Below are 6,000 nucleotides of genomic sequence, written 5' to 3'. Positions count from 1 at the left end.
GTTCCATAAAAAGGTAGCTATCCCTGCCTGCACTCTTAAAAGAAAAAAAAACCCCAAAGATCTACATGAAAACTGTTTACCTGTCTTGCTCATTTCTGAATCAAAGTCCTATATTAGTGCATTTGCTTGGCACAGCAACCTCACTGTAAGGGAGGCTGGGACTTGGAGTCTGACATCTTTGGGGCAGTGGGACTGCAAATGTGAGATAATAAGTAGCCACCAAATCACATGGGCCTGATAGACTCTTCCACCTTCCCCTTTTTAGTCCAGCTCCCTGGGTTCCATAGAGCTCCTCCTCATGGAAGTCTTCCATAAACTGCCTGTTGCTGAAGGAATCTTCCTTGATGCTCTGGGCTAGGTTGGGCTGCCACACAACAAGGTCATAAGGGTTCATTTTGCTCAGCGCCATAGCGTTAGCATCTAACGCAATGTGCTTGGCCCTCAGTAGTTACTCAATGAGTTTGTTGGATGAATATAAAGCTGTTTCTTCTCTTCTGTAAATCTAGCCTAAGGGCCCTACAACTACCCCTTCAGGCCTAACTTATAATTAGGACACATGAAATGCTGTCATATTTTGTAGATACAATGTACTTTGGACCTGTATGTTGTCTCACTGTGATGCTAAACCCACCCATGGAACGCCATTCTACTTCAGTTCAGCCCAACTGCTCAGGGCAGGCGGTATGCTGGCCATTCTTTTACACCATTTGGACTATATTTGAGATTTCGTGTGTGAAAACCTCCTCAAACAATAACAAAGCCCTCTGAACCTCACTGATTTTATGAGGCTGAGGTCATTGGGTCAGAGTCAAAGAAACCAGCTGAAAATGACAATGTCACAAATACCACCAGTAATGCCACTTACATTTATTAGATTTGCTTTGCAGTTGGAAAGGCACTTTTATATATATCATGCCATTGATCCTCAGAACAATTCCGTGCGTAAATCAGGGCGTGTATTTATTTCATCTTGCAGATGAGAACACTGAAGCTCCGTGGTGTTAAGTGACTTGCTGGAGTCTTCAACAGTGAGTAGCAGAAAATGTCAAGGTAGAGGTCTAGCCTTCCAACTCTCTTCAAGGCATTTGCCATGTTGCCATGCAGCTAGAGTGACATTGAGACACAGGATGTGAACCTTCTAGAAAGATAGGAGCGCAGAACCCTCTACCCACAGAGGAGAATGTCCCTCTTGGTCCAGCCGGGTTAGTATCATAGCACAAACAGTATGGAAGCTCGAGGCAGCACTCCAGCCAAGTGAACCGTTGCCTTGACTTCACATGCATTTGCAGAAGAGCATCTGGTTGGGAATATGAAGCTGGAGCACAGCCCACTGGTGTGCTTGTGCCCTGCGTCTCTGAGGAGCTTTCTGCCCACATGGAACAGAGCCCTAGCAGAGCCTGCAAGGGACAGAAAGAATGCTTCTGTGTGACTCAGAGACCCAATTCTGCAATTATCTGATGTCTAGTAAGCCTGGGCCTGTGCCGGCCGCCATGGGGGCAAGAGATGAATAGAACACGTCTGCGTCCCATGGTGTGTGTGGGGGCGGGGAGGGGCCGCAGGCATGGCACCAGTCTAACATGAGTTTCATCTTTTTCATTTGTGATTGTAAGCGAAGCAGCTAATAATGTGTTTTGAAGGAGCAATTTTCAGAGCTAGGCCTCCTGGCATTCTTTGGTGGTGGATACTGTTTGACTTGTGCGTGTCTGTGGACCAAGGGCACAGAGAGGTGTTGAGATGATGAGAATAGACTGCTGGCATTCCACATTGGTGTTCTTTGTCTTCTCACTTTGATTTCATTGCTAATCTTCTGCTCTGGACATGAAATATTAGCTATATTGACTATTTATTTTTATACCATGATTAAATTGAGAGATTCTCTGGGCTCCTTTAAGGCAGCACGTATAACAGGGAAAATACTGGCATGGGGGGAGAACTGTCATGCGGTATAAATCTAGTTAACTTTATTACTGAAGACAAATACTGTCACCCAAATTTAAGGTTCAGAGATATCTGAGAAATGCTCAATGTTCTTTGGCATAAATCTCCAAGTCAAACGGCTGTCACTGATCATCAAGTTATTAGCTCAAGGTTATTAGGTGTTATTAAGTGAAGAGGAGATTTATAACTGCGCCGCTGGCTCGATGTTTGCTGTAACCCAATTGATCAGATACAAATTATCTTGTATTGTGGCTTAGTAGCAAAAACATGTTTGTAGAATCTAGACTTCAGCCTCTGCCCCTCCAACCTGCTCTTCCTTGCTATCAGACCCATTTTTCTTAAGGATTTTATTTATTTATTTTGAAGAGAAAGGGAGAGAGCAGACACAAGCAGGAGGAGCAGCAGAAGGAGAGGGAGAAGCAGACTCCCTGCTGAGCAGGGAGCCAGAGGCGGGACTCGATCCCAGGACCCCAGGATCATGACCTGAGCCAAAGGTAGATGCTTAATGGATTGAACCACCCACCACCAGACCCATTTTTTTTTAAGTTTTTATTTATTTATGATAGTCACACATAGAGAGAGAGAGAGAGGCAGAGACACAGGCAGAGGGAGAAGCAGGCTCCATGCACTGGGAGCCCGACGTGGGATTCGATCCGGGGTCTCCAGGATCATGCCCTGGGCCAAAGGCAGGAGCTAAACTGCTGCGCCACCCAGGGATCCCCACCAGACCCATTTTTAACACTTTCTGGGGACCTGATCTTGACTTTATCCTTTGGACCTGATTTTTGTTATTTTCGCTCTGGCTCTACTTATTTTCTTCCTTCCCCTCTATCCTGATCCCTAGGGACCTACCATCTAGGCCTGGGTATAAAGTACATGTATCCAATCAAGATTAAAATAAACTGAACATAAAACGTGTTTTCTCACTCATATGTGGCTTTTAAATTTAAGCTTATTTTGAAGTAACAGCAAATGATACGTTATTATTGCTATGATTCCACCTCTAACACAAAAGCAAGGACATAGAGTATATGGATAGTAGCATACGTAGAGCCAGCCTACCTGGATTTTCAACTCACATCTATATTTATTGGCTTTGTAACTTTGGGAAAGTCACTGAATTTCTCTGGGCTCAGTCTCCTCATCTGTAAAATAGGAATGATGATGGGTTGCATTAGAAGTATTAACTTTTTTTTTCGATTTTATTTATTTATTCATGAGAGACACACAGAGAGAGGCAGAGACACAGGCAGAGGGAGAAACAGGCCCCATGCAGGGAGCCCGACATGGGACTCGATCTGGGGTCTCCAGGGTCATGCCCTGGGATGAAGGCAGGTGCTAAACCGCTGAGCCACCCGGGCTGCCCTAGTTTCTTTTTCAAAGTGAGCATATTTAAGTTTTAAAAAGTGACACATTACCAGAAAAATATTAAGTAAATACTAGTTCAGGCAGTCAAAGAATGTGGGAAAACAATAAAGCAGGGTCCTTGTATGATTATTACTGAGATACTAAGCCTCTTTCATTAGGACCCATACAAATATAAGAAGGTAGGCAGTTTTTACCTACAGTTTCCAGAGAAGGAATCGTGAGGCCCACTTCAGAACACATGGCGGGTCAATGGTAGACCTGAAGTTTGTACCCAAAGCTGTCTGATGCCACAGTTCACTCCAGTAGGTACCACTCTACCTTAGCACTTCGTGAGCCACTTTCCTAAAGCACTCTGGAATTTAGGAAATGTGGAATGGGATTCTTGAGCCTCCGGGTTCACATTACAATTCTCCCAACCTGCTCGCCGCTCTTGAATGCACCGCAAAGTCCATTGGCCGCATTTCCAATCCCAGGGTTGGCTGTGTGTAGTAAGATGAACACTTGACAGGATGAGCACTGGGTGATATGCTATATGTTGGCAAATTGAACTCCAATAAAAAAAAATAATAATTAAAATAAAAAATAAAAGATAAACAACTGACTGGTTGACTTGTCCTGCTCAGGTTCATGCTCCACACCGCAGTCAGAGTCATATTCTCAAAGCGTGAATTGAATTATGTCACTTCCTTGCTCAATGTCCTCCAGTGGTTTTCCAATGCACTTCGGAAAAAAGTTACCAGGCCTGATTTGTGGGCTTATCCCCAATGCTCAACTTCCATGCTTTTTTCCTCGTGCCTCCCCCAGAATCTCACTCCTTCATCATTTCCTCACTTTTCCCTTGTGCAACAATCTGTTCAAGTTTCTTCCACTGTAATAAAAGTGCTTCTTCAACCTCTGCTCCCCTCTCCCTCCCCAACCACTGCCCTGTTGCTCTTCTTCCTTTTAACTTTAAGCTTCTAGAAAGGACCATAGACATACTCTAGCAGCTGTTTTCCCTCCATGAACCACATATATACTCTCTTAGCTCCTTGTAGCGTGGCTTCAGCCTTTACCTACTCCTGAAGCTGAACCATCTCTTAAAGGTGTAATCTGAGGCAGCCACCCAAGCCAAGGGCTCTCGCCTTTCTTGACTTCTTTTTTGAAAGATTTTATTTATTTATTCATGAGAGACAAAGAGAGAGAGAGAGGCAGAGACACAGGCAGAGGGAAAAGCAGGCTCCCTGTGGGAAGCCTGATGCAGGACTCGATCCCAGGACCTTGGAATTACAACCTGAATTGAAGGCAGATGTTCAACCAGAGTCACCCAGGCTCCCCTCCTTTCTCAACTTCTATGTCACGTTTTTGGGCTCTTTCTTCCCCTGTTCCTGACCTCTCTAGTTCTCTTTTCCTTTCCTTGTGCTCCAAATGTCCCTTCCTGTTGCCGATCCATATTTTCCCTTAACAGGCACATCCACTGTAATGACTTTATCACCTTTTTTTTTTTTTTTTTTTACAATATCCAACTCTGAATTGTTCATGTATTCTTGCTCACATTTCTCATGCCCATTGATTTCTATGTGGAAATCCTTACTGGTTCTTCAAGCCACCTACGACTAAGCTTCCGTCACACCTGCCAGGCCTTTCTAGTGCAAACCCCTGCTTCTAAGCAGGCAACTTCAAATCTCATTTCTTCTTTTAAAAAATATTTTATATAAATTCAATTTGCCAACATATAGTATAACACCCAGTGCTCATCCCATCAAGAGAAATCTCATTTAAAAAAAAAAACAACCAATAATCTTACCTCTATTGCTTTGCTGTGATTCAATATCATTTCCTTATGTGCTCTCTACCCCTTTTCCAATTCTCATCATTCTTTAAGACCTGGTTTATATTCTCTCTCCTCCTCCAACTCTTCCTTGACCACAGATATACTGTAAATCTTATACCAAAGATAAATTCTTAAGGGCAGAGGCCATGGGTTCCATAACACTGCATTTTTCTCATTGTAATCATCTCCACCTCCTCTCCCCAAATTCCAACACTTTGTAAGCTTTCAAATGTTTCCTGAGCATATAAAGGAAGAAATGAAAGAAGGAAGGAGGTCAAACATTTGGGGAGCTAAAGAAGAAAATGTAATCTTGGCATACTGCTTAGTTCTACCGAGAATGATATTTGCATTATCGCAATATGGAAACATGCTTATGATTTTCAACCTTGAACCTGACCTCTAAGAAAAAAAGTAGAAGATTTAAATATAATTACATGATAGACTGTGATTGTCATCTACCTTAAGGCTGTAAAAGTGAAGATGGTTGATAGATGGTGGGAGTGAAAGTGGGGAAGCAGGAAGGAGTTACCCTCAGGTGGAAGGCGGTGGGTTTGGATTCAGACTGTCTCGTCCCCCCACCACCTTCCTGGCCTTGTGACCTGAGGGAAGGTATCCCCTAACTACCATGTCCTATTTTTCTTATTTGTAAATTAGAAATGATACCTTATAGAGTTGCTATAAGGATGAAGTAAGATAATTCATGTAAAACACAACAGTGTCTGGCAAATAGTAAATATCCAGTACATTTTAGTCATCGCTATCTTACATAGTTGAGGGAGAAGGGACAGTGTGTACAGTTGATGGAATGTGTTTTGTGTAAAGATATAAAGATAACAGAGGAACTAAAATAAAAGTAGTGAAACTTGGAGTTGGAGGAAAAAATG

The 6,000-nt window shown here is 43.0% G+C and overlaps 1 long non-coding RNA gene across 10 annotated transcripts in view; it reads right to left on the bottom strand.

Moving 5' to 3' along the window:
• Positions 1-852: 852 nt before the first annotated feature.
• The window catches only part of LOC111095124, a 31,334-nt gene continuing 26,186 nt past the window's right edge, over positions 853-6,000 (bottom strand). For 9 of the 10 annotated variants that reach the window (XR_005356634.1, XR_005356633.1, XR_005356632.1 and 6 more), the window contains 2 exons: positions 3,001-3,083; positions 853-1,104 (listed from right to left, as the gene is read on the bottom strand). This is a non-coding gene — a long non-coding RNA (uncharacterized LOC111095124). Of the gene's footprint in view, positions 1,105-3,000; positions 3,084-3,500; positions 3,786-6,000 lie in introns of all 10 variants that reach the window. The other variant, XR_005356637.1, reaches the window with a different exon arrangement.

Source organism: Canis lupus, chromosome 3, assembly GCF_011100685.1.
Source record: "Canis lupus familiaris isolate Mischka breed German Shepherd chromosome 3, alternate assembly UU_Cfam_GSD_1.0, whole genome shotgun sequence".
Lineage (NCBI taxonomy): Eukaryota > Metazoa > Chordata > Mammalia > Carnivora > Canidae > Canis > Canis lupus.
Note: the sequence above shows the minus strand (reverse complement) of the source record. Positions and strands in the feature narration are given on the sequence as shown.